General features: G+C 41.6%; 1 protein-coding gene across 13 annotated transcripts in view; it reads left to right on the forward strand.

Moving 5' to 3' along the window:
* The window catches only part of GRIK2 (glutamate ionotropic receptor kainate type subunit 2), a 604,939-nt gene that overhangs the window by 118,378 nt on the left and 461,288 nt on the right, over nucleotides 1-25,273 (forward strand). Inside the window, exon 2 of one of the 13 annotated variants that reach the window (XM_045011188.1) lies at nucleotides 11,423-11,536. The exons of the other annotated variants lie outside the window; for them this stretch is intronic. The gene's annotated coding sequence lies outside the window, so the exon portion shown is untranslated. The remainder of the gene's footprint in view (nucleotides 1-11,422; nucleotides 11,537-25,273) is intronic. 13 annotated transcript variants of the gene reach the window in all.

Below are 25,273 nucleotides of genomic sequence, written 5' to 3' on the forward strand. Positions count from 1 at the left end.
ATGGGAAAAAAGAGGCCACCTCCCAAGCTCTCATTTTATTTTCACTTCCGGACGAGGCAGTCATGCCTCCACCACCAATGATTTTTGCCAGTTCCAGGACCTTGTGAAGAGTGTGGCTGATGCCCTCCAGATACCTCATGAGGAGGTTAGAGACTCAGAACACAAGCTGCTGGACATTCTGCAGTTGGACAAGCTCCTGGACATTCTGCACCCACCAAGGCTGCACTAGCCATTAATGAAGTGCTCCCGGATCCAACAATGACTGTGGCAAACTCCTGCCACCATCACACCAACATTTCTCCTTTCCTGGCTGAAGGACCTATCCCTCCCACACCACTAATTCTAAGAGTGATGAACAAGATCAGACAGGACAAGGCCCAGGTTATCCTTATAGTACTGACCTGGATGAAGCAATCTTGGTAATATGAGGCAAACCTGCAACCAGACCAGGGATGCTCACTGAACTGCCATGACTCACCCTTCCATCAGAGCCTGCAATGACTTAGCCCTGAGGCATGCTGCAGCAGCCTTGAACAGGCCTGGATCAGATGACCCCCAGGCACAGGTATTTCACTGGCCCTGCTAGAGCTGCAATTCAGTCTGTGCAACAGCACTACTAGGCTAGAAACCCTGTTGCCCCTTACAGTGTTACAGACTCCCTAGGCTTCTAGCCTGATCTTAAACTGGTTCCTGGTCCTGACCCCAGGCTTGCCTGAGACTAGTTCCAGCCTGTGTCAGACTAGCTCCACCCTGCTTCAACATTGTCTGTACCCTTCCCTGAGCCTGCTCCAGCCCTGTTCATGACCTGCCCCAGACCTGCACCCACCTCCTGATCCCCAGACCTTTGGAGTGACTACAACTCAGTTTTGACCTTCGGCCTGATTCCTGACTCTGACTACGATCCTGATTTCGCTTGTCCATGGACTCTGACCCTGGTTCTGACCCACAGCCATCCACAGACCCCAGTTTCAACTCTTCCCTTGGCCTGGTCCTGAATCTGTCTGGCTTCCACCACTGTTCCGAACACCAAGTCTGACCACCTAGAACCCAGAGCCTGGAAGGTATCCTTGCCTGCTTTGCCTATGTGCCCAATCTGCATTCAAGCTTCCTACCATCCCTCATCTCCTCTCCCATGATACAGGTCATGTGTTTTACCCAAACCTAGACCCTAAGCATGGCTCCAAGATGACTCCTCTGCCTCCAAGTATGGCTCCTAGATGATTCACGGGATTAGAATCAACCTGCTGAACAGTAGGAGGAAGTTAACTCAAATTACTTACCTTCAGAAATGGAAAAGGTTAAACCACTGGTGTCACTTTCGCTGCATTGTTCTTGACTATTCTCCACTCTCAGCCATCTTGGATTACCTTCTGAACTTAAAAAAAAATCAAGGTTATCAATTAGCTCCATTAAAAGTGATATCAGCATTTCATTCCCACTAGCGGGGTTTTCTATATTTGTTCTCCTGTGTCCTCCAGACTTATTAAGGGTTTGGGGAACCTTTATCCCTGGGTTAAGGATCCTACTCTGACTTGGAATCTCAACTTATACTTAGAGCTCATGGGACTGTCTTTTTGACTCCTTGCTATCATGTCAGCCTGCAGGTTTGGGGAGACTTGGGCCTTGATGACATTTATGGTATTTTTCAAGGACAAGATTTCCTCATGGCCATACCCAAAATTCTTACCTAAGGCACTGTTGGATTTCCATCTGAGGCAGTCTATTCATTTACTGGTATTTTCCCCTAAACCACATAAATCTCAGAGTGATATCATGTGCTAGATGTGAGACAGGCATTAGCCTTTTATCTGGATAGACCCAAGCAATTTCAGAAATCACTTAGACAGTTTGTCTGCATTGCAGGAAGGTCCAAGGGATCCACAATTTCTTCACAGAGTTCTGAGGTGGATCGCTGGATGTATTATTGCTTGCTATGATGATGCAGCTGCTGCTTTACCACACCAAATGATAAGAGCAAACTCTACCAGATTATGGGAAACTTCCACATCTTTACCCAAAAACATTCCAGTATCTGAAATATGCAGAGCTGCTACATGGGCCTCAGTGCATACTTTTCTAAATACTATGCCTTGTCCATGCCATCAGATCTGATGTGGCACTTGGATCTGCTGTACTGTCTTTAATCGTGGTCTTGACTCTGAAGCTCTGGGGAAACTGCTCAGCAGCCACCTAATTGGAGTACCCATAGGGACACTGCTTGGTGAGTAACTTCTTATTCTTATTCTACAGTAACTGTAGTTCTTTGAGATGTGTATCCCTATGGGTGCTCCATTACCAGCCCTGGTCTCTTCTTCTCTCCTCTCCTCAATCTTTGTTGGACATTCAGATAGAAAAGGAACTGAGGGTGGTTTGCCTGCATGGCCCTAGATATCCTCAGTGAGTGGCATGAGGTTGTATAGAGCGCATGCACTGTGTGAACAGACACCACTAATGGAAAAGCTCTGATCAAGGACTCCAGAGGTTCATGTGCACCTGAAGTGGAGCATCCATAGGGACACTTATCTTGATGAACCCGTTACTGCACAAGATGTGTAACCTCTTCTTTTATATTTGCATTAATACAGAATTGGTTTATTGAGGTAAACCCTGCAAGTTGCTGAGCACTCTAGCCCCAATCCAAGAAATTACATAAGCATGTTCTTAACTTGAAGCATGTGAGCAGTTCCGTTGCATTTACCTGGAAGGATTGAGTCCATCTATTATGTAGGGACAGATCTGAAGCCCACTGAAATCAAGGAAAGTGTCAATATATTTCAAATATTGGGGTCAAATAATTATTTACAATAATTAGATTACAATAATTAATAATCTATCCTGAATGACTGTAAATGAAATTTACAGATACTTTGAATAGTAATCACCTGTGAATTTATGGATTTTTTCCCTAATACAGAACACTTAACATTAACAACAATAGTATCTTGGCAGACACCTTCATGGGTCTGAAATAAGCCTTTGAGGTCTCTTTCAGCAGATTTTTTGAGTGTCCCTTGAAATAAAGGGCATGTGGGCTTTGGCTTTCAGGTTACCCTTTTGGAGGTGAGGGATGAAGACAGAGAAAGAATCAGACTCAGAAGACCTTGGGCAAGTCACTTTTCTCCCCTCTGTGTCTGTTTCGTTAACCTTTCTTTGTCTAATTTCTTTCTTTGTGAAGTGCTTTGAAATCTACTGATGAAATGTGCTAGCTATTATTAATTATGGTTAAATCCTTGTCTTAAACTTGGCAGTCTAGATTGCCTAACTGCCATTTGTATATTTGAAAATCTCCCCAGAATGTGGAACTAGTCCAAAGCTGAGTCTATACTAAATTTCAGCTTTGAGGAGTTGAAATGATTGACTCCCTGACAACTGAACTGAGAGGTTCTAGTGCAGGGGTCGGCAACCTCTGGCACGCGGATCGCCAGGGTAAGCACCCTGGCAGGCCGGGCCAGTTTGTTTACCTGCCGCGTCGGCAGGTTTGGCTGATCGCAGCTCCCACTGGCCACAGTTCACTGCTCCAGGCCAATGGGGATGGTGGGAAGCCACGGCCACCACATCCCTGGGCCCGCGCCGCTTCCCACAGCCCCCATTGTCCTGGAGTGGCGAACCGCGGCCAGTGGGAGCCACAATCAGCCAAACCTGTTGATGCGGCAGGTAAACAAACTGGCCTGCCCCGCCAGGGTGCTTACCCTGGCGAGCCGCATGCCAGAGGTTGCCGACCTCTGTTCTAGTGTGATGGGTTATAGATAGTTTTATATGATTCAAATAGGAAGAACAGAAAAATTAGTTCATTTAAAGAAAACAACAAAATTACAGCTACCTGTCCATAATATTAATGATTCTACAGTGAATCTCAGAGCCAGAGACAAATTTTAATTTGTGTTCATGCTTCCACCATCTGATTCTTCAACACATTTATCACCTTCACAGTAAAGCTTTATAATTAATTGTCTGCCTAATTACAATTCTCAAGTGCCACATGCAACTTATCAATGGAACAATATAGGGGAAGTAGCAGTATGTAGTGCTTTTGTGGAATGGCTCTGATTATACCTAGATACTATCTTTTGCAATTATATTGACTTACATTTTCTAGGCCTGATTTCTGCAGTCCTTCCTTGTATAAAAACTCCACTGAAGAACTGAAAACTGAAGGATCAGTTCCGCAAGTGTTTCATATGTAAATTCTCATAGATAAACTGTAGAAAAGGATTCAAGACAATATTTTGTTATATCCTTCAAACCTGTTTTTTTTTTTTTAAATTGCATGAGATGTCAGAGGGGAAAAAAAGAGAACAGTTTGGCCTACATTTTCAAAAGTAACTAGAGATTTTTAGGTGTCTCAGTTTTTGGCTGTTTAATTTGAGAGTCATGAAAAAGTCCTGATTTCCAGAAGGAAAGTGCTCAGTACATCCTGAAGAATTAAGCTTGGTACACAAATGGAGGCACCCAAATTCACTAGTCAATTCTGAAAATTTAGGTCACCATCACCGTTTGTGTCAATATTACTACTGCTTTCATGAATCTCTGGAGTCTCTAAAACAGTGGGTAGAAAACGAAACTCAGCTAAATTAACCAAATTTCAGAGTGGTAGCTGTGTTAGTCTGTATCAGCAAAAACCACGAGGAGTACTTGTGGCACCTTAGAGACTAACAAATTTATTTGGGCATAAGCTTTTGTGGGCTAAAACCCACTTCATCAGATGCATGGAGTGGAAAATACAGTAGGAAGATTATACACACACACACACACACACACACACACACACACACACACACACAGAGCACACGAAAAGATGGGGTTGCCTTACCAATTCTAATGAGACAATTCAATTAAAGTGGGCTATTTAATTGAATTGTCTCACTAGAATTGGTAAGGCAACCCCCATCTTTTCATATACTCTGTATATATATCTTCCTACTGTATTTTCCACTCCATGCATCTGATGAAGTGGGTTTTAGCCCACGAAAGCTTATGCCCAAATAAATTTATTAGTCTCTAAGGTGCCACAAGTACTCCTGGTTGTTTTTGCTAAATTAACCAAAATATCAGCCCTGGTTTGGGATTTTCAAAGAGGTCTAATGCATTTAGGCTACCAACTCCATTGAAATTCAATGGGTTTTCATGGGTTTCTTTGAAAATTGCAGCCACCATCTATAATGCCGCCTTATTTATTCCTTCTTGACATGTTCTTAATACTAATTTAAAACAACATTATACCATTTTAGGAGCAATGAATAGTATTCCTTATATGCAAGCAAAAAGATAGTTAACCAGTCTTATGTAATTATGTGTAAAATTGCTGACAGAGACAGGATTTAGACATCTAATTTCCAAATTGTCCTTGAAATCAATTAGTTAAATGGCTAAATCCTATTATTTGCCCACATTGTTTTCCCCCTCCAAAAAGGGAGACCAGGTTAAGGCCCCTTAAAAAAATTATGCTCTGAATGTTCCATTTAATAATTAAATACTAACACATAAAATAACTTAATTACATCATAATAAATCATATTAAAAAGGACAGAGTCTGGATAACTGTGGCCATGTACCTGTAAGGCAGTAACGTCTTAGAACTCCAACATCTCATGTTAATTACAAGAAAACACACCAGCACTTCTGATAAGATGAATTATTTATTTTTTCACCAGCTACAAAAGAGTTAAATCTCTTGAATCACTTGCATTTTATAATACATGAAATTAAAAAAATATATATAAAAAATATGGGAACAATTCCATCTAATGAGTCCATCCCCACTGCTTCAGACATACCAAAACATGCCTCACAGATGATTGCAATCACAAATTTACCTTTGCTTGGTGTAGGGAGACATTTTGAGAAATGATACAAATAAAAATAATCCCCTTCACACCCCCTCACCAAACCAATTGTGTTATTCTCTTAGGCTTATCATTCATTAATTTGCTTTTCTAATTGCTTTATGGGGATTTGTTGGTAGATATATTTGTCTTTCATTGTTTGCAATATATCTGACACTTACTAAACACTCTGACAGGATAATTTAACAAAATAAATTATGTCCAAACCATGGTTCAAATACAGACTCTGATTAATTATTTTAAAATAACTTCTGACTCTTCTAAAATCTTGTCAAGCAAACACAGAGGAAGGAAGAAATGGAGTTAATATACTAGAATCATCAAGATAGCTTGCGTTCACTTAGTGCCTGATCTTGCATCCTTTGAAGGCAATGGCAGTTTTACCACTGATTTCAATAGGTGCTGGATTAATTCCTTTCATCTGGACAACTCTATGGAATTCAGTGGGCTTGGACAAGTACATAAATGAAAACAAATTTGCCTACTTCACTGCAGACATCAGAATCTTTAATCTTCCTCCACGCCTGATAGGCGTTAGCCCTGAAAATGGTTTTAACAGACAAATCCCAGATCCACTTTAACTTTACTTCTGATATATACTAGTAAGATTTAATAGAGTTCTCCATGAATCATAAGTCCACAAACCTGGCTAAAATCCATACTGTGTGTGTGCATAAATTACACAAATACAGTAATATTTCCCCATCAGTGTGGTGTTAATGTAATTGGCTCACTTTGACCCAATGCTCTGCAGCACTTACTTTGCTGCCTCTATCCATTTAATGCTTTCAGCGCTGGTGTGCCTATGTGATTATGTGTAATAACAGGGTACTGCTCATGTACAGAATGTTTCTTTGTTATTCAAAGAATATTGTCAAAATAGTAGATTCCTGCCAACCTATAAACATTACACACATTATTTGGTTTACATTAAATATATCTTTAAAAGTGTCACTGATAGAACTGTGCTGTGCAAAGCCCAGCAGTTTCCATTAATAAAGATTTTTTCCATTCTTATTTGTAGTTGTAGATCACATGGGTTCAAACCCATTTAATTATTCCTTGAGTTTCAAGGCTTGAGAAGATCTCCAAAGTCAAAGGATAAGTTTGCTGAAGTGGCCAAATTTATCTGGTTTGGGGATGCACTCACCATGTTACAAACAGTTTCTACTAGAAGTTGTGCATTGTCCTGGGTTTGCTGGAATTAATCCCAGGTTCTTTAACACCAGAGAACTTTTTGGCAAACCTGACCAAGTAACAAGTATGTAATGAAACCTGAACTTTCCTGGAATGTTTCACACAGTTTTACTCATTGCATACTGCCTTCTCACGAGGACCTCTGTTCATTTAAAAATATTGCTGGGTTCCTGTGGTATAAATCCTTGTCAAAGCCATAAAAGTTGACATCTGTTTCTCTAGCTCCTCTGTTTTCTTATCTAGCATCCATGGTTTCTAATTTGTCCACCTATCAGCTGTGCTTCCTCATCTGACTTGTACCTACATTTAGTGTATATGTCTGAAGCAGTAAAAGTGTGCATATTTTCTATTTTCCTTGGATTGCCAACAGGGAACATAATGTTTCAAATGAGTCACAAGGAAGTTTAAATTCTGTGCCAGTAGGGCACATTCAAAACCATAGTAATTCTATTCAATGTGTTTTCTTATTATCTTGAAATATGTTTTTCTATCCAGTTGAACATATTTTTTATCACAGTTGTTTGGGATTACTAAAGTATATTACAGTAATGCCAAGAGGTCTTAACTGAGAAACACAATATCCTGCACAGAGGCACTAGGGGGGACAGGCTGCTGGGAGCCTCTGTCTGCCCAGCAGAGCCCTTTATTAATTGGGCAGAATTCCAACCTTTGAGTGGTGGGTGGGGAGCCTACTTGAGGTGATGATAACCTTTCCTTACACATGACATGTATAATCTGCTGGTGGCAGCAAGTGCTGGTGCAGAAGTGTGCATGCTACTGTCTTTTACAGCAGTTTCTGGGAGTCCCATTTGTTTGCATTACTCCCTGGTTTCCTTGAGCCATCCTGTGCAACTCTGTCAGAATAGCTGGTAGACCTCACACTTGGGTTCTGTTGCTGTACTCCCTTTTCTGGACAGCTTAGTATCATAAGGGCAGGATTTTGCCAAGCATATCTATGTTGTTAAATACCTGATCTTTGCTGAATGATGCAGGCTTACAGCTTAACATCTGCTGCTATTTACTGAATGACTTTTAAGGAGTGGGTAATGTTCTCAGGAAATATATTTACATAAAATAGAGCCACTGAACACTTTAAAATTGATTATTTATCATTACCTCCTCACCAGCCAATTGATGCTGTCCATTTCCTCTGACCTTCCACAGCACTTCTAGTTTCCCAGACCTGTTTTTTCATTTGATCTTTGGTGTTCATAGAAATAGCGAGTACTGAATGCAGTAGGAACCCTCTTATTCCAAGCCAAAGGCTTGGTTATCTGTTACTTATATTTGGCTCTGTGACAATGCATAGGGGACTTAATTCCAGCTCAGCTTTCCCCTCCTTTTTGCATAGATGTTCAGTGGAAGATCTGTAATAGTGGCTGCTTAGAAGACACAAGGAGCCAGTTCTCAGCTGGTGTAAATCAGTGTTGTTGTACTGAAGTCAATTTGCAGCAGCTGAGACTCTAGCCAGAGGTGTGGAAATGCTTTAGGGAAGGTCATGTTCCACACCAAACAGTCCTAGGAGTCAGCTGAACTCTAAGGCAGGGATTTTTTTCTGTTTAGTATATGTTTATTTCAATCTATTTTGTTTTGAACACCAGTCTTTAGTCTTCAAGAACAATGCTGAAGTAGAGTATGCTGGCTTAAACCTGGTCTTCACTAGTAAAAAAAGATGTTTCTCACCTCAGGGTGGCTAGTATGCATGAGCTATCCCATGGAAGAAAACACTCTGGTTTCTAGAGAGAGGAATTAGGCAGAGTCAACCCAGGTGGGGGGATGTGGCTGACCTCGCTTAGTTTGCCTTGCAGTAAAATCATAGTGTTCGTATTTATTATGGTTTTTTTTTTACCTTGGGAAGCTCACATGCGTTAGTTATCCTGAGGTAAAAAACACTTCTTTTTTTTTAGCAATGAAGATAATGCCTAAGACTTATATTTCCTGTTAAATGCAGCACCATCTTCCATGTCTTTACCATGTTTTGCCTGCATAAGGAGAACACAATTAGGCACTTCAGTAGTTCAGTAGTTTAGGAAAGGGGGGAAAATAATTCAATGCACATGCAAGTTCATTTTGTAAATTTTAATATTACTTGGTAAAATTTTCAAAAGCACTGTAGCCACTTAGAACCCTGAGTATTTAAAGCAGAGGGAGAGCTCCCACTCCTCTCCCTGACTTCAGGAGCAGGGCTCCCCCACAACTCCCCCTCCCCTTGGCTGGGTTAGTAAGAGCTCCCTTTTCTTTTTCTTTTAAACCAACTTCAACGATGGGTGGAGCCCAACTCCAAATTAGCCATATGTGACAGTCGGCACTGGATAATGACGACTGAGGTAAAGACTAAAATTATCCTGGGCCACCTTGATTTTGATGGGGAAATGTTTTCTCTAAACTGATTGACATTCCTTCACAGAAAACCTTTAAGAGGCTGCATTCCCCTCACTGTTGGCTTCTCTCTTTTGGGGAAAGAAGGTGGGTCAATTGGCCAAAGATTCATCATTATCTCCTTTTGCCCACCCCAAGGAATCAGGAGAGAGACCCTCAATGATCCAACTTCTCAATCTGACACTGGGGAACAATTCTCTCCCCAACTTCCTCCTCAGGAGTTGAATATGGGTTACTTTAGGAAGTTTCTATCCTTCCTAGTAATCTCCTACTAAAAGTATACTATTTATTGTTTAGTGCACCTGACATACACAATTGATGACCGTCCCTGCTCCAAAGGTTATAATCTAACAGGAGCATCCTCAAAAGGAGGCACAAGAAGTCCGGGTCCTTGCAGGAATGTTCAACAGAGCAAGGGATAGACTGCTCATATGCATAAAACCTCCGCCTGTCCCAAGCCGCTCTGTGATACTACCAAACACGACATGGCTGCTTACTCTCTTAACCTCCCACCCTGAGTGAACTGGCCCAGATCCAACTGTAGCCAGTTTGAATGGCTATCTGAGGCTTTTAAGGATTTGGTCCACAGATCTTAGTGGCACATTCCATTTGTATAGTACCTTAACAAAATTTGTACAGGTCTTACTTTACATATACTGCCATTTAAGGGCTTGTACAAAGAATAAACAAATGCTTTTCTTAGAGTAATTTTTTTGGACATTAAAATGATATTGATTCTTTTCTCTTTGTATCTGTTTGTTCAATCAAGCATACCACTGGAAAAAATACCACCAACCACCAAATTCTACTACGTATCTTTGAGGAAATGTAAAAGCTGTAGTTTTATTGATTTTTTTTTCAAAGTCTTTGCTTTCCCATTGTTGTGTCGCGTTGCCTGAACTAATAGATTTATATGCCATCTCCTTGAACAGTAAAACCATTTGCCATTTGGTGGAATTGGCTGACATTTCATTTTTGCTGTGCAGATTGCAGATTATGTTGACATTATTTTGCTGGGCTCTGTGCTACATCATTAACATATTGCTCATGACTGAAGCTGAAATGGTTTCACTCTGGAAGCATAATACCCCACACTTTGCAAGAAAAAAATGTAGATTTTGCTGGAAGAAAATAGGTACTGTTGCAGCACAATAAAGTAGGAATTGCATTAATGTAACAAAATGTATCAAAAAACTGTCAAAAGGGAGGGAAAAAACATAAAAGTGTAATGTGTTTACTGTTGGTATCTGTAAATCTGGCCTCGAAATGAGCAGCATTCATGAAATACTAGGCTTAAATTGAGATTATATCAGTATGCTAGCAATACAGAACTTGTCAAATAAAGGAATATAACTGCCTGGTTGCACCACCTGAAAATGAAAATTTACTTTTCAATTGAAGGCATGATTTCATTCTTGTCCACATGTGAGTATTTTTCTGAAGTAAGAGTCAGCAGCAGCATCACGAGATGGCTTTGTTTGGGGGACCAGAAGCGCCAAAATTCCAGACAGCTTTTAATTAATTTGGCATTTGAGTATCAATGACCTTATTTCAAGACATTTGAAGACCCTACTTACATGAGTTCATTTAAAAGTCATGTATTTATTTGAAATTTGTATCGTTTCTTCTCATGTACTGTCTATAGAGGGGAAAATGATCACATCTGGACTGCAGTCCTGCTATGGCCTGTCTATTTTAATACCCTGATAAAGACAGTTGTGAATTTATTACTTCATGTGATTGAGGTTCTGTGGCAGTTCCCTTGCTGTTTTTGTTTTTTGCTCTTTCACTGATGTGAATTGTTATGTTTTGTCAGACACCAAGTTCTTGAATAATGTATTATGGGCTACATGCGACCACCCTTATTCATTTTAAGTTGTACTTTGCTCCAGGAGAAGTCCTGGTGATTTAATTGGGCCTACTCACTGAGTATTATTTAGCGTGACTAAGGATGGCAGGATGTGATTCTGTATGATTGATGAGATCCTCTCAACCGCACACAGGGCACTACCTACACAAATCATCAAACCAATCAGCCACGTATGTAGCTTAAAAATTCAGGATTGGAGGAGTTCGAGTTTTTCCAAGGAAGAATCATTATTCAGTTTCTCAGTCAGGTGAGTTAACTTTGTTTAGATTATAGCTGTAGAGGATGGATCCTTAATCAAAACTAAATGCTTTTATATTTGAATCCAGATATGTGCCAGATAGCTGAAGAGTCAAATATTCTATTTGTTGAACCAGTCAGTCGGCCGGTTATTTAAATTTTATTTTGAAAAGATTCAGAAGGTTACTTTCCCTAATTAGCTGACAGGGAAACACCATTTTGAGGTGTTTGTATGTGTGGGAGGGCGGTTGGGGGGGGGCAGGATGTAATTTGTCATGCTTTAAAAGCATTTTATCTGTCCTTTTCTTCCAAACATAACAGTATAATTTTCCTGTAGAGATGTTAGTTACAGTTTCTATAAAATCAGAAGTACAGCAAAATGAATAGTTATCAAAATAAGCAAAGGCTATATTTTTCTCTGATTATTTTTGAATAGTAGTTGGAATGCTGGTAACTGAAATGTGAATTAGCTGCATCATTTCTTATAGCAATTAGTGAAAAGGGAAACAATCTTGGAGCCCGATGGAAGCTATAGGTAATGTGTTTTTTTTTTCAAAAATACAAAGATAATTGAAAAAAAATAGTCCATTCTTTTGATGAGTTCCAGACCTATCCAAGACAATAATAATAAAAAAAAGAGTGAATACAAAAAGCTTGATCCAGCAGTGATGCAAGAGGGCATGTTTGGGCCCACCCAAGGCAAAAATACTAATACCATTAGCCCTTTCAGTAGTGATTTTTTTCAAATGCTGTGAACATGCAGGATGGCATGCAAAAGCCAAAAGATATCATGACCAAGCTAAGAAAGGGTCTGTTTGTTGCAAAACCAACTGTGGGTGATTATGCAGGGAAAGGGTGCGTGCCAATATGTAGCAGTCCCATCTAAGATAAGTCAGCCTCTTATCCAGTATAAATAGTGTAGCAGTAGCACTATTTTGACATATCAGAGACCGTTTGCTGTGATGTTTTTGCAGGAAAATGTGTACACTTGTATTCTACGTTTCCTTGTATGTGTCCTACCTAAGCTGCACATTAAGATGCTTTCTGCCTGTACCTAATGGGGAAATAGTTTACTCTTTTTTTCAGCCCATGGCTCTACATTGTCACCGGGAATGGGGTGAAGTAGGGGCATAAAATGGGGGGCTCGTGACTAATCCAATTATCTATCTTTATTTTTTGCAACAAATAATTACTGCTTATGCATGCATCAATTCCTGGATAACTTCCTTGGGTCAATGAGCTGGCATACAAGTAGGAATATTGTACATATTAGTGGCATTCCCACCACTGAGTTACATGTTGTATAGGTGACTGCATGTATTGCTGCATTTCCTGATGGTAACCTTTCTGATGGTAAAATCCTAGTTATGACTATACTTTTTTCTTTAGATCCACCTATACCAGATTAATACCCTGTTTATGCTATGGTAGTGGTCTACACTGATAACTTACACAAGCATAACTATAAAAAATCCATACCCTGAGGGACAGAGTTAAGCCAACCTAAGCCCTGGTATAGACAGTGCTAGGTCAATGGAAGAATTCTTCAGTCAGCCTAGTTACCACCTCTTGCAGAGGTGGGTTAACTACAGTTAGGAGAGAACCCCTCCTGTTGCTATAGTGAGTGCCTATACTGAAATGCTACAGCAGTGCATCTGCAGCTGTGCTACTGTAGGGAACGTCTACACTAAAAACACTACATCTGCAGAAGTTACTATTGTTGTTTTTTACTATACTAGTGCCCTGAACCCTCAACAAAGATTGCAGTGTCATTGTGCTAGGCACGGTAAATATATATAGTGAGAGATTGTCCCTGCCCTGAAGATTAAGAGTCTACATAGAGAAGACAGATGAAGGGTGGAAGAAAAGATACAATATGTAAACAGAACATTTGGAACTGAGGCAAAGAGAGATTCAGTCACTTGTCCATGTTCACACGGAATATTTGCGAGCCTGAAATTGAACTCAGGTGATCTAGGGCCTTAACCATAAGACTTTCATTTCAAAAATCCACATTTTGCTTTGAAGAACCTTTTAAAGTCTTTGTGCTGGCAGTGATCCCACCAAGGATGGAATTTCGTCCAAAATATTTAATGATTCACTGACATTTTGTTCTGATTGGATACCAGGTGGTTGGAAAACAAAATATTCATGAAATCCCACAAATATCAGGTGAACCTATGAAATCATTCCCCAAATAGCTGAGCTGAATGTTGCCCTCAGTCACACTAGTGCAATCATATTAACTTTATTCATTATCATTGACTACAGTGGGCTTGCATGGAAATTTTAGTACAGAGAGCAGTTGGGAAAAAAAGTGGCAGTGTCCATGGAAGGCGAGTGCTACTTATGGGATCATAATTACTGCTTTACACAAAACACCCTTGTAATTTTTCTCAGGTGTTTGGATGGTTTTCCATTGTCAACTATGTGGTGAAATGTATTGTACTGTCATGTCAGAATCCTATCCCATCATTTTACCATGAACAGCATTGCTACTGAAATCCAGAGGAATTTTGCTTGTGGATAAATGGCAGGATATTGTCCATATATTTTAAACAGTATTAAATAATTAATTTGGGGCTATTATGAAAACTGACCACCTTAACATTGTAAATATTCACAAAGGGTTAAATGCACTTTAAATAGTCGCACATGTCAAATTTTACAGGGAATAGAATATTCTTGAAGTGTATATATAAAATCCACATTTTATGCAGCATGTAAATTATTCGTCATTGCTTTATTTTTAAGAAGGCCTCTAACTTGCAGAATAAAAAGGCATGATCAGTGTCTATAGTGTACATCTCGCAAGCACACTATTTATTTGTTCCTAATAGCCCATTTTCTTTTTTTTTTTTGCCATCTTTGTGAGTAAATCTAAAATGTTTATTAATAAATAACCCTTCACTTTTAGATACTATGGGCAACAGTGATGTAGATTGATTGATTTACTGATATTGCATTAGCAGCTGCTTATCTGCTCTACACATAGATGATTACTAGTTGCCAAGGATACGAGGGGATTTTCACAATATGTGTTACACAGAATAAGCAACCATATTTTTTTGTTGGTAAAACATGTTAATGTAGCTAGTTTTACTTTAAACACAAGCACATTTTTGTCTCAGCACTGCAAAATATAAAGTATTTACATTTTATTTTTAACAATCAGCCTTCTATCCATGAAGCTCTTAGACCAGTAGAACCCATTAGTCTGAGATAAACAACTACATATGAAGAACACTCTGTACTACTCTTTACTCTCTGCCATTACATTCCTTTTTTCAGTGCTAGTGGCCTCCAATACAATGAACTATTCAAGTTTTTTGAAATGTTAATTGTGCATGGCTAAATGTGGTGTTGGACCCAAACCAAAACACTAGATCTGAATAGCCTCTGACTTTGGAGTAGTTTGGAGCAGAACTTTGTAGCATGGGCTCATCTTTAGCTAAAAGAGGGAAGGTTGTATCCTTGCCCTTTTTTAAGACTTCTCTCCAAGGAGTAACTGTCCTTTGCCCCCTCTGCATGTGTTTTTAGATGTTTGGAAATCTGTAAGTCATCATAATGTGTCTATGCTAAATATGTGTTTTTAATCTGAAACATTACAGCTGGTGTAATAACCAAATGTTCTAATCCTGAAGATACTTCTCTCTCCACACTGAAGTGGGAAAAAAAAGTTGGTTGACCTTATGTAATGGATAAATCCATTCTACACTCTTTAAAGTGAAGTGACACATGCTAGTGCCATTGTAGTAAAGTAACATAAGAATCTGTTTTCAGGAACAGTGGTTTCTATTCTGTGTTTGCCTAGCAACAGAACCTTGCAGCAACAACACGGGAAGGCATAACTGAGAAGAAATGTACTCAGAGTTCCCAATGTCGTCTGTATAATTTAAAAAAAAATAACAGCTGTGAAAAATCAGCTTTACAGATGAGATCCACAGTGGTTCACAAACTATCTAGAGTGGATTAGTCACACTGCTTACTCTCCTCTATCAGAGGAGCACAGCACTGATGAAGTCATAGCGTTATCCCCACATGTTTCTCTTTCTAACTCTATTGTCATTGCTACTAGAGTCATCAGAGAGATTTCTAAGTAGTAGAGTGTTGTTGTGATCAGTTGTCTTCTCTATGTCCTTTTTTGCCATAGACCCGGGCTGCTGCTTTCCCTTTATCAGTTTATGAAACAGCATTACTCATTCTTGGTATTACATAAAAGAGTAACTCAGAAGGAATAAGTTATGGAAATTTTGTCATCCTTTCGTTTACCATTTGTGCTATCTAAGTTAAAGATAAATTAAAATAAAGGGACCATTAGATCATCTAGTCATTCTAGTGTGACCTCCTGTATAATACAGGCCATCATTAATTCCTGTTTCAAAGGTACATACAATGATGATTTACAGTAACATAGCTGTTACTATGACAGTATAAGACTGCAACAAATTTCATGATCCTTCTCAGTAGATCTTACTCAGTAACTGAAATCACTGTAGGAATGTTTAATAGATAACAAAACCTGGCATTTATATAATCCAGTATATCTACAGTGTTTTTCACAAGCATATACTAACCAGCACAGCACTCCCGTATGATAGATCAGGGAGTATTATTTACCCCCATTTTACAGTGTGTTAAACAGACACAAGATAAATTTTCAAAACCTTGCTCATTTGAAAATTTTCAAAACCTTGCTCATTTGCAGAAACATGTACTGGGGGAGCTAGCTGGAGCTGGAATATTTAAGGGGAATGTTTGGGTGAGTGCAGAGCTTGTATGTTCACTGATTAGCAGTACATGCAGATCAGTAAGGTTGCGGACATGGCTTTATAGATAGCTGTCCACAGCCTATTTTCAGAAACGTGTTGGGCCCAGTTTTAGCATGCTCAAGGCAGTCATGGTTTAGGCTAGTGAAAGACAAGCAAGACAGCCACACAATAAAACTGGTTTCGCATCAGATCTCACTTGGTTGTTGATTGAGCCACTACAGTCCAAAAAAACCAACTGAGAATTATTGGTGCCTAGATTACTTGTTTAATTCTGAGATGGATTAGCAGGAGTATTGTAATCAAGTCATGAGAAATAATTCTTCCACTATACTTCATGCTGATTAGGTCTCAGCTGGAGTATTGTGTCCTGTTCTGGGCACCACATTTCAGGAAAGATGTGGATAAACTGGAGACAGTCCAGAAAGAGCAACAAAAATGATTAAAGGTCTAGAAAATAATGACCTATGAGGGAAGATTGAAAAAATGGGGTTTGTTTAGGCTGAAGAAGAGAAGACTGGAGAGGGGGACGGGACCAAAGGCTTCAAATACATAAATTATTGTTACAAAGAGGAGGGAGAAAAGTTGTTCTCCTTAATCTCTGAGGCTAGGGCAAGAAGCAATGGGCTTAAATTGCAGGAGGGGTGGTTTAGGTTGCCCATTAGGAAAAACTTCCGACTATCAGGGTGGTTAAGCACTGGAATAAATTGCCCAGGGCGGTAGGGAAATCCCTATCACTGAAGATTTTTAAGCAGGTTAGACAAACACCTGTCAGGGATGGTTGACATCAGGGATCGGCAACCTTTGGCACACAGCCCGCCAGGGTAAGCACCCTGGTGGGCCGGGCTGGTTTGTTTACCTGCCGTGTCCGCAGGTTTGGCCGATCATGGCTCCCACTGGCCGCGGTTCACTGCTCCAGTCCAGTGGGGGCTGTGGGAAGTGGCGTGGGCCGAGGGATGTGCTGGCTGCTGCTTACCGCCGCCCCCATTGGCCTGGAGCGGTGAACCACGGCCAGTGGGAGCCGCGATCAGCCAAACCTGCGGACGTGGCAGGTAAACAAACTGGCCCGGCCCACCAGGGTGCTTACCCTGGCGGGCTGTGTGCCAAAGGTTGCCGATCCCTGGTCTACATAATACTTAGTCCTTCCATGAGTGCAGGGGACTGGACTAGATGACTTCTCGAGGTCCCTTTCAGTCCTGCAGTTCTATGATACAATGAAATCAATGGGGGGTAGGCACTCCCGTGCTTTTGAAAATTCCACTTATCTATCTGCATCTGTAAGCACCTAAATAGCTTTAAAAATCTGACCCTATGTGAAATTCATTTACAACAGTTGTTTCTATTGGTTTCATATTGAAATGATGAGAGGATGAATTTTGAATGGTCTCAATGCAAAACTATAAATTGGTCCATTTTCATTGAGAACTCAGGCTTGTTCAAAATTCTAATTCAAACAGTAATATTAACAATTGTTTCTGCTGGCTCTGAAATATTAAGCACCATATTTATGCATTTCTAATGAGCCAATCACCGTAGTGTCAAGGTGCCATACATATAACAAGAAAGCTGTATTCCTCCTTAAAAAGATCATACTTTCCCCTCCCACTCCCCTATGCCTTGTTAAATTATGAATTTTTCTTGATATTTGTCTTTGGAGGAAATGATGAATGGCAAAATTCTGCAAATTTTATTTGTCAATAAATAAATGTGTCTCCAGCATAGCAGTGGGGAGCTCTGGCCACTGGCTACATTGAGGTGGGAGATTACCCTGAAGCCCCCATTTCCCCCAGTACAGGGACTCAGCAGTGAGGCCGCACCTGACCCTGACACAGTGCAAGGGCTGGGACTGCCCCAGAAACATCCCAGAGTCCTTCCCCTCTGCTCCAGGTGCACCAGAAATGGGTGGGCAGGCTCAGCCCAGAAGTATCCAACTGTGGAGGGGCTTAGTGTGGGGGGATCCAGGTGTGGAGTGATTCTGTGTGGGGTAATCTGGGTGCGGGCGGCTCAGTGGGAGATCTGGCTGTACAGGGGCTCATTGGGGGGTTCTGGGTGCAGGGGCAATGGGACTCTGCAGGAGATCCAGGTGAAGGTGGTTAGGGGTCAGTGGGGAGGGGTCTGGGTGTTGGGAGATGGGGCTCGGTGGGGGATGTAGTGCGGGGTCTGGGTGTGGTGGGTTCATCTGCAGGGTCTGGGGGTAGAGGGATAGGGCTTATCAGGGTGAGGGTTCAATGGGCCTGCTTAACGGGGAGCCCCAGCTGCTGCCAAGGAGACACTGCATGCCAGGCTCCTCCTTCCTCCCTCGATTCCCTATCCCCTTTTCTTCTCCATCCCCCTCCCCTCACTCTCACATTCCCCCCCCATTGACTCTTTCTCCCACCCCCTCACTCCCCCTTCCCTCATTTCCCGCACCCCCTCTTGCCCAGCCCCACCACGGGCGCAGTTGCACAGAAAATAGGAAGACTCCCAGAAAGCAGAAGTGGAGTATGAGTGCCCCCCCATGCCTACCTCTGTTTGGAGGGGGGAAACCCCCCCAAAAAACTGCACCTATGGTCCTTTCCCTCCCTGCATGGCTTCCTTTTGCTTCCCTGCCATTTTCTGCAGGGAAGCACAGGAGTTCTGTGGGGGCAGAGGGGCATTTTCTGCAGGAACAAAGCCATGCAGAATCTCCCCAGGAGTCGCCGTTATACAAATATCTTGAGAGCTTAAGGGAACTATATTCACCTCTCACTCACACACACTGATGAAGTAAAAAAACTAGAACATCTTTATTTGCCTGCAAACTACCCATTTGGTAAGTTGTTTATTACTTATTATATTTCTTTTCTGAAAATACTATTTTTACTGAGAACTAGAAAGAGAAATAAGCTCATAATGCTGTGGGCTGAAATACAAATAGTTTCATAGAAGTCATCCAAGGTATTCACAGTTTACCTCAAGAAATTCTGGCCCATTTTTAGTAAAACACTTAACTACATGTTGAATTTTAAGAAGTGAGTAATCCTATCTCTGTTCTGCAAAGCACTTCATTTAAACATGTGCTTGAATTACATTGGTGGTACTTTGCTGAATATGGATGAGAGTACTCACATGTGTGAAGTTAAGCTCATAGCTAAGTGCTTTTTTGGCACTTATTTCTTATTTCTGGTCTACAGTAGAAAATTAGGTTGAAATATTAGGTAAATTTTATGTGAAATATTAGTTGAAAGATCCATACACCAACATAATTAAGCCAGCCTAAGTCCCCATGTGGACAATGCTAGGTTGACAGAAGAATTCTTCCATTAACCCATCTACCGCTTCTCAGGGAGGTGGATTACCTAGGCCAGAGATCGGCAACCTTCAGCACACGGCCTGCCAGGGTAAGCCCCCTGGCGGGCTGGGCCGGTTTGTTTACTTGCTGCATCCGCTGGTTCAGCCGATCGTGGCTCTCACTGGCCGCGGTTTGCTGTCCCAGGCCAATGGGGGCTGTAGAAAGCTGCGGCCAGCACATCCCTCGCCCGCGCCTCTTCCCGCAGCTCTCATTGGCTGGAGCAGTGAACCGCGACCAGTGGAAGCCGCAATTGGCTGAACCTGCAGACGCGGCAAGTAAACAAACCGGCCCAGCCCGCCAGGGGGCTTACCCTGGCGGGCTGCGTGCCGAAGGTTGCCAATCCCTGACATACGCTGATAGGAGAACCCATCCCATCAATATAGGTAGTGTCTACATGGAAGTGCTACAGTAGTGCTGCTGTAGCGTTTCAAGAGTAGACAAGCCCAGAGTCAATAATGAAACAATGTTCTAGCACAGTGGATGGGTGGGTTGCCTCCTGTAAATCTATATGGTTTGTAAAGCACTTAAGCATCCCTTTTAGGGATGAATGGTGAAGTTTAAATAAAAGAATATTATTATTATTATTTATTATTTTATTACCTTATTTTAAAGAACAAGTTTACACCTCTTCAGTGGTCAAGGAAATATTAAATTGCAACTTGTATCTATCTTTCTCTGTTTTAATTTCCCTCCCACTTAGTTTAGTCCAGATTCTGACTGGCCTTTGCTTGTATGTGGCAAGTGCAAGTTGCCTGATCTCTGCTTGTAAGTTGGTGGAGTTCCCATCCAGCTACACATGTAGGATATGGGCTAATCTTAACCCTTTCCTAGGGTTTACCTTTAATGTAAATGTCAGTCGAATCGAAGCAACTCAAACCTCAGTCTAAGTTTTCTTCAGACCTTGGAAGTTCGTGGGTTTTCCTCAAGACATCCTCTCCCTAATTCTTTCTGCTTCAGAGGGACATCTCAACCCCTCTTGTATTCCTAGATTGGAGTTAATAAGATCTACCTTCTTCTTCTTCTTGTGTCCTTCCCAATCATAGTTTTTTCCAGTGTTGGCCTGGTCTATATCCCTGGCAGGATCTTCCATGGTGCATGGTTCCTCCCCAGAGCAGGCAGACTAACAGATGTTCCATGATTTGTGTTTTACAGCAATCACATGCATCTGGGTCATTGGAATAGCCTCTCTCCCACATACTGACTTTTGATCTACCAACTCTTTTTTGGAGATTATTTAAACATCTCCATGTTGACCAATCCTTCTCTGTACCCACAGAAAGGTGTTTGGCAATGTCATTGTGCATTTGACATCCTGATTGTATATTTTGAGCTCTGTGTGTGCCACATTTCCAGTTGTGTAGCTGCCAGTGATTTTTAAGTGGTTCTGTTGCAGTTAGAAAGCTTTTCTGCAATTGAAGGAGGCTAACTGCTGTGGTGTGGCCACATAGTGGATGTCGGGTATCTTTGACTTGTCTTAAACTTTCCATTTGTGATGGCTCTACTAATATCTGGTAGAGTGATTCCAGCAGGCACGTAAAGGCTGTTCATGTTTGTTGGTTTTAGACATCCTGTAATGTAGGGGCAGCCGTCATTCAGCACTGGGTCCAGCTTCTTTATGTGCACCAATCTTTCCCACACCAGACATGCACATTTAGACCCACCTTGCCTTGACATCAGTGAACAAGCAAAAACCAAACCAAACAAAAACCCTGCATATCTGCAGGAACCTAGTACTTGTATCTCTGCTATAGACCAATCACAGTTTCATAGATCTCAAGGAAGCAGAAATACTGGTTTGTGTGGAGATCACTCTGGGAACAATTTACCCCAGAGTGGGGGGTCAAGAGGTATGGACATAGTCCATGCCCTCCAAATCCTAAAGAGAGGGCCAATCTGGGGTACCCTGCCATCTCAAAACTCCTCACCCCATTTCACTGAGGAGCTCACTAAACCAGTCTTTCAGTGAACTTCTCCTGGGGTGAGTGGAAGCTCTGCACTGCCCCTACTTAAGTCTGGCATAATGCAAATAAATAAGAATGAATTTGGCTATTAATTATTTTTATTGCATTTCATCATATTTTTCTTCACAGCCATATTGTTTCTTAAAATATTGGAACTTAGTTGCTAACAGCAAAGTTCATTGCCAGTTAGCTAAAGCGGCAAAGCAACTGCCTGGAAGCCCATCCCCCAACCCTGGCCTTCGAAATTAAGCTTCAAGTCTTATATTTAATGCCTTTCTTTCTCAATACACCTTACCCAGAGTCTGAGGCCACAAGATAAATTGCATAGGAAAATGACCTATATAAATACTTCCAGATCAATAATGAACAAGTCTACAAGACTGGTTGACATAACCAGGGGATTGTTTCTACAGAGAACTTGTACAAGAGGCAATTTCTTTCCTTGAACATCATTCTCTGTAAGGATATATACAGGCAAATATGAATTCAGAGTTTAAAAACACTGTGCCTTGAGGACCCAAACAAAGCTCTCTGTGTCACTTACCCTGTGCTGCCCCTCATAGGAGCAGAGCTAGGGGCAGAACAGGGGTGTGTGTGTGTGTGTGTGTGTGTGTGTGTGTTCACCCTTTTTTACCCGGAGAGGGGGCATCTGCACCAGTACCGAAAAGGCTGGCATGGAGGATGGAGTTAAAGGTAGTCAGGAGAGGGCTGGTTAGTTATTGGTTAGGTAGGGATTTTCACCCTAACAGTGTGAAATTTTGAACATATAGAATATTTATAGAGACCGTTTGGCAAAAGCAACAAATTTAACTAAGCTGTACTGTGTTTTAATGTTTCTGATTGACAGTGCAAATATTTTAAAACAGAACTCATTGCAAAACATCGTATAAGCTGGGAATAGATGAAAAACTAGTTCTTGTGTTATAGAGAAATGAGAATTAAATGGTGAAGGAGCAGTCAAAGGTTGATGTTCTTAGTACTATAAACTCACTTCTCCTCCTTTTGGTGCCTTCATGCTGGAGAAGGGGAGGAAGTGCCACATGGTGACTCTGCCTCTCCCCCTCTCCAGGCTCTTGATAACAAGGTGGAGCAGATCCCCAAAGCCCAGCTCCTCATGCCTGGAAGAGGAAGGAAGTTTCTTACCTCCCAGATCTGCTCCACTTCATGAGAAGGAGAAATAGAAAACACCTACCTCACAGTGATCACCCTGCCCTGACTTGTGGGGAGTAACAAGAGCCCTGAGTTGCCAACTCTGATTGGAGGCAGAGGATTGAAGGAAATCTGGAGAAAACTTGTCTGTTACTTGTAAAAAACTACATCTCACAGGCCTTTTGTAGGGTAGTAAGTTCAGGGCAGATAATCGCATTAGGGCTATGTTACCTAACAGTGAAGTCAAGATGAAGTCCAAACACAAATTTGTACACCTATGATGGAGCTCAACCACTCTAGGGTGCATAGAATCAGAGTATAAAAATATTGCTCAGGCATGCAGGAGTGAAATCAGGAAGGCCAAATCACACTTGGAGTTGCAGCTAGCAAGAGTTATTAAGAGTAACAAGAAGGGTTTCTTCAGGTATGTTAGCAACAAGAAGAAAGTCAAGGAAAGTGTGGGCTCCTTACTGAATGAGGGAGGCAACCTAATGACAGAGGATGTGGAAAAAGCTAATGTACTCAATGATTTTTTTGCCTCTGTCTTCACAAACAAGCTCAGCTCCCAGACTGCTGCACTGGGCAACACAGTTTGGGGAGAAGGTGACCAGCCCTCTGTGGAGAAAGAAGTGGTTCAGGACTATTTAGAAACACTGGACGAGCACAAGTCCATGAGGCCGGATACGCTGCATCCGAGGGTGCTAAAGGAGTTGGCGGATGTGATTGCAGAGCCATTGGCCATTATCTTTGAAAACTCATGGCAATTGGGGGAGGTCCCGGATGACTGGAAAAAGGCTAATGTAGTGCCCATCTTTAAAAAAGGGAAGAAGGAGGGAACTACAGGCCAGTCAGCCTCACCTCAGTCCCTGGAAAAAACATGGAGCAGGTCCTCAAGGAATCAATTCTGAAGCACTTAGAGGAGAGGAAAGTGGTCAGGAACAGTCAGCATGGATTCACCAAGGACAAGTCATGCCTGACTAACCTAATTGCCTTCTGTGGCGAGATAACTGGCTCTGTGGATGAGGGGAAAGCAGTGGATGTGTTATTCCTTGACTTTAGCAAAGCTTTTGATACAGTCTCCCACAGTAGTCTTGTCAGCAAGTTAAAGTAGTATGGGCTGGATGAATGGACTATAAGGTGGATAGAAAGCTGGCTAGATCGTCAGGCTCAGTGGGTAGTGATCAATGGCTCCATGTCTAGTTGGCAGCTGGTATCAAGCAGAGTGCCCCAAGGGTCGGTCCTGGGGCCAGTTTTATTCAATATCTTCATTAATGGTCTGGAGGCTGGCATGGATTGCACTCTCAGCAAGTTTGCAGATGACACTAAACTGGGAGGAGTGGTAGATGTGCTGGAGGGTAGGGATAGGATACAGAGGGACCTAGACAAATTAAAGGATTGGGCCAAAAGAAACCTGATGAGGTTCAACAAGGACAAGTGCAGAGTCCTGCACTTAGGACGGAAGAATCCCATTCACTGTTACAGACTAGGGACCGAATGGCTAGGAAGCAGTTCTGCAGAAAAGGACCTAGGGGTTACAGTGGACGAAAAGCTGGATATGAGTCAACAGTGTGCCCTTGTTGTCAAGAAGGCTAACGGCATTTTGAGCTGTATAAGTAGGGGCATTGCCAGCAGATCGAGGGACATGATAATTCCCCTCTATTCAACATTGGTGAGGCCTCATCTGGAGTACTGTGTCCAGTTTTGGGCCCCACACTACAAGAAGGATGTGTAAAAGTTGGAAAGAATCCAGCGGAGGGCAACAAAAATGATTAGGAGGCTGGAGCACATGACTTATGAGGAGAGGCTGAGGGAACTGGGATTGTTTAGTCTGCAGAAGAGAAGAATGAGGGGGGATTTGATAGCTGCTTTTAACTACCTGAAAGGGGGTTCCAAAGAGGATGGATCTAGACTGTTCTCAGTGATACCTGCTGACAGAACAAGGAGTAATGGTCTCAAGTTGCAGTGCGGGAGGTTTAGGTTGGATATTAAGAAAAACTTTTTCACTAGGAGGGTGTTGAAGCATGGAATGGGTTACCTAGGGAGGTGGTGGAATCTCCTTCCTTAGAGGTTTTTAAGGTCAGGCTTGACAAAGCCTTGTCTGGGATGATTTAGTTGGAAATTGGTCCTGCTTTGAGCAGGGGGTTGGACTAGATGACCTCCTGAGGTCTCTTCCAACCCTGATATTCTATGATTCTATGACCCCAGAAAATCTTTTTTCCCCTTGAATTTTGACACACAATTTTTGTAAAAAAAACAAAAACAAACAATGGAAAACAAGTTATGGAAAATACTTCTCAGCTCTAATATTGATTCTAAATATAATTAAACCTCAGCATATTGAGTTTTTAGCCAGAACTGGCCCTAAGGTTGTGATACATATACTCAGTCATAGTGTACTTAGGCTAATGGGACCCCATCAGATACTGGAAGTAGAAGCAGTGGCGATAAAGTAATTTCTTCTTGTTTAAATTGAAAGAAGGTGGGAAGGAAAGAGAATAACAAGAGCCTTGTGGATCTGATGATATTATAGGGTGTGCCTTTAACAGACCTGGGAATGG

This window comes from Mauremys mutica, chromosome 3 (genome assembly GCF_020497125.1).
Source record: "Mauremys mutica isolate MM-2020 ecotype Southern chromosome 3, ASM2049712v1, whole genome shotgun sequence".
Taxonomy (NCBI): Eukaryota; Metazoa; Chordata; order Testudines; family Geoemydidae; genus Mauremys; species Mauremys mutica.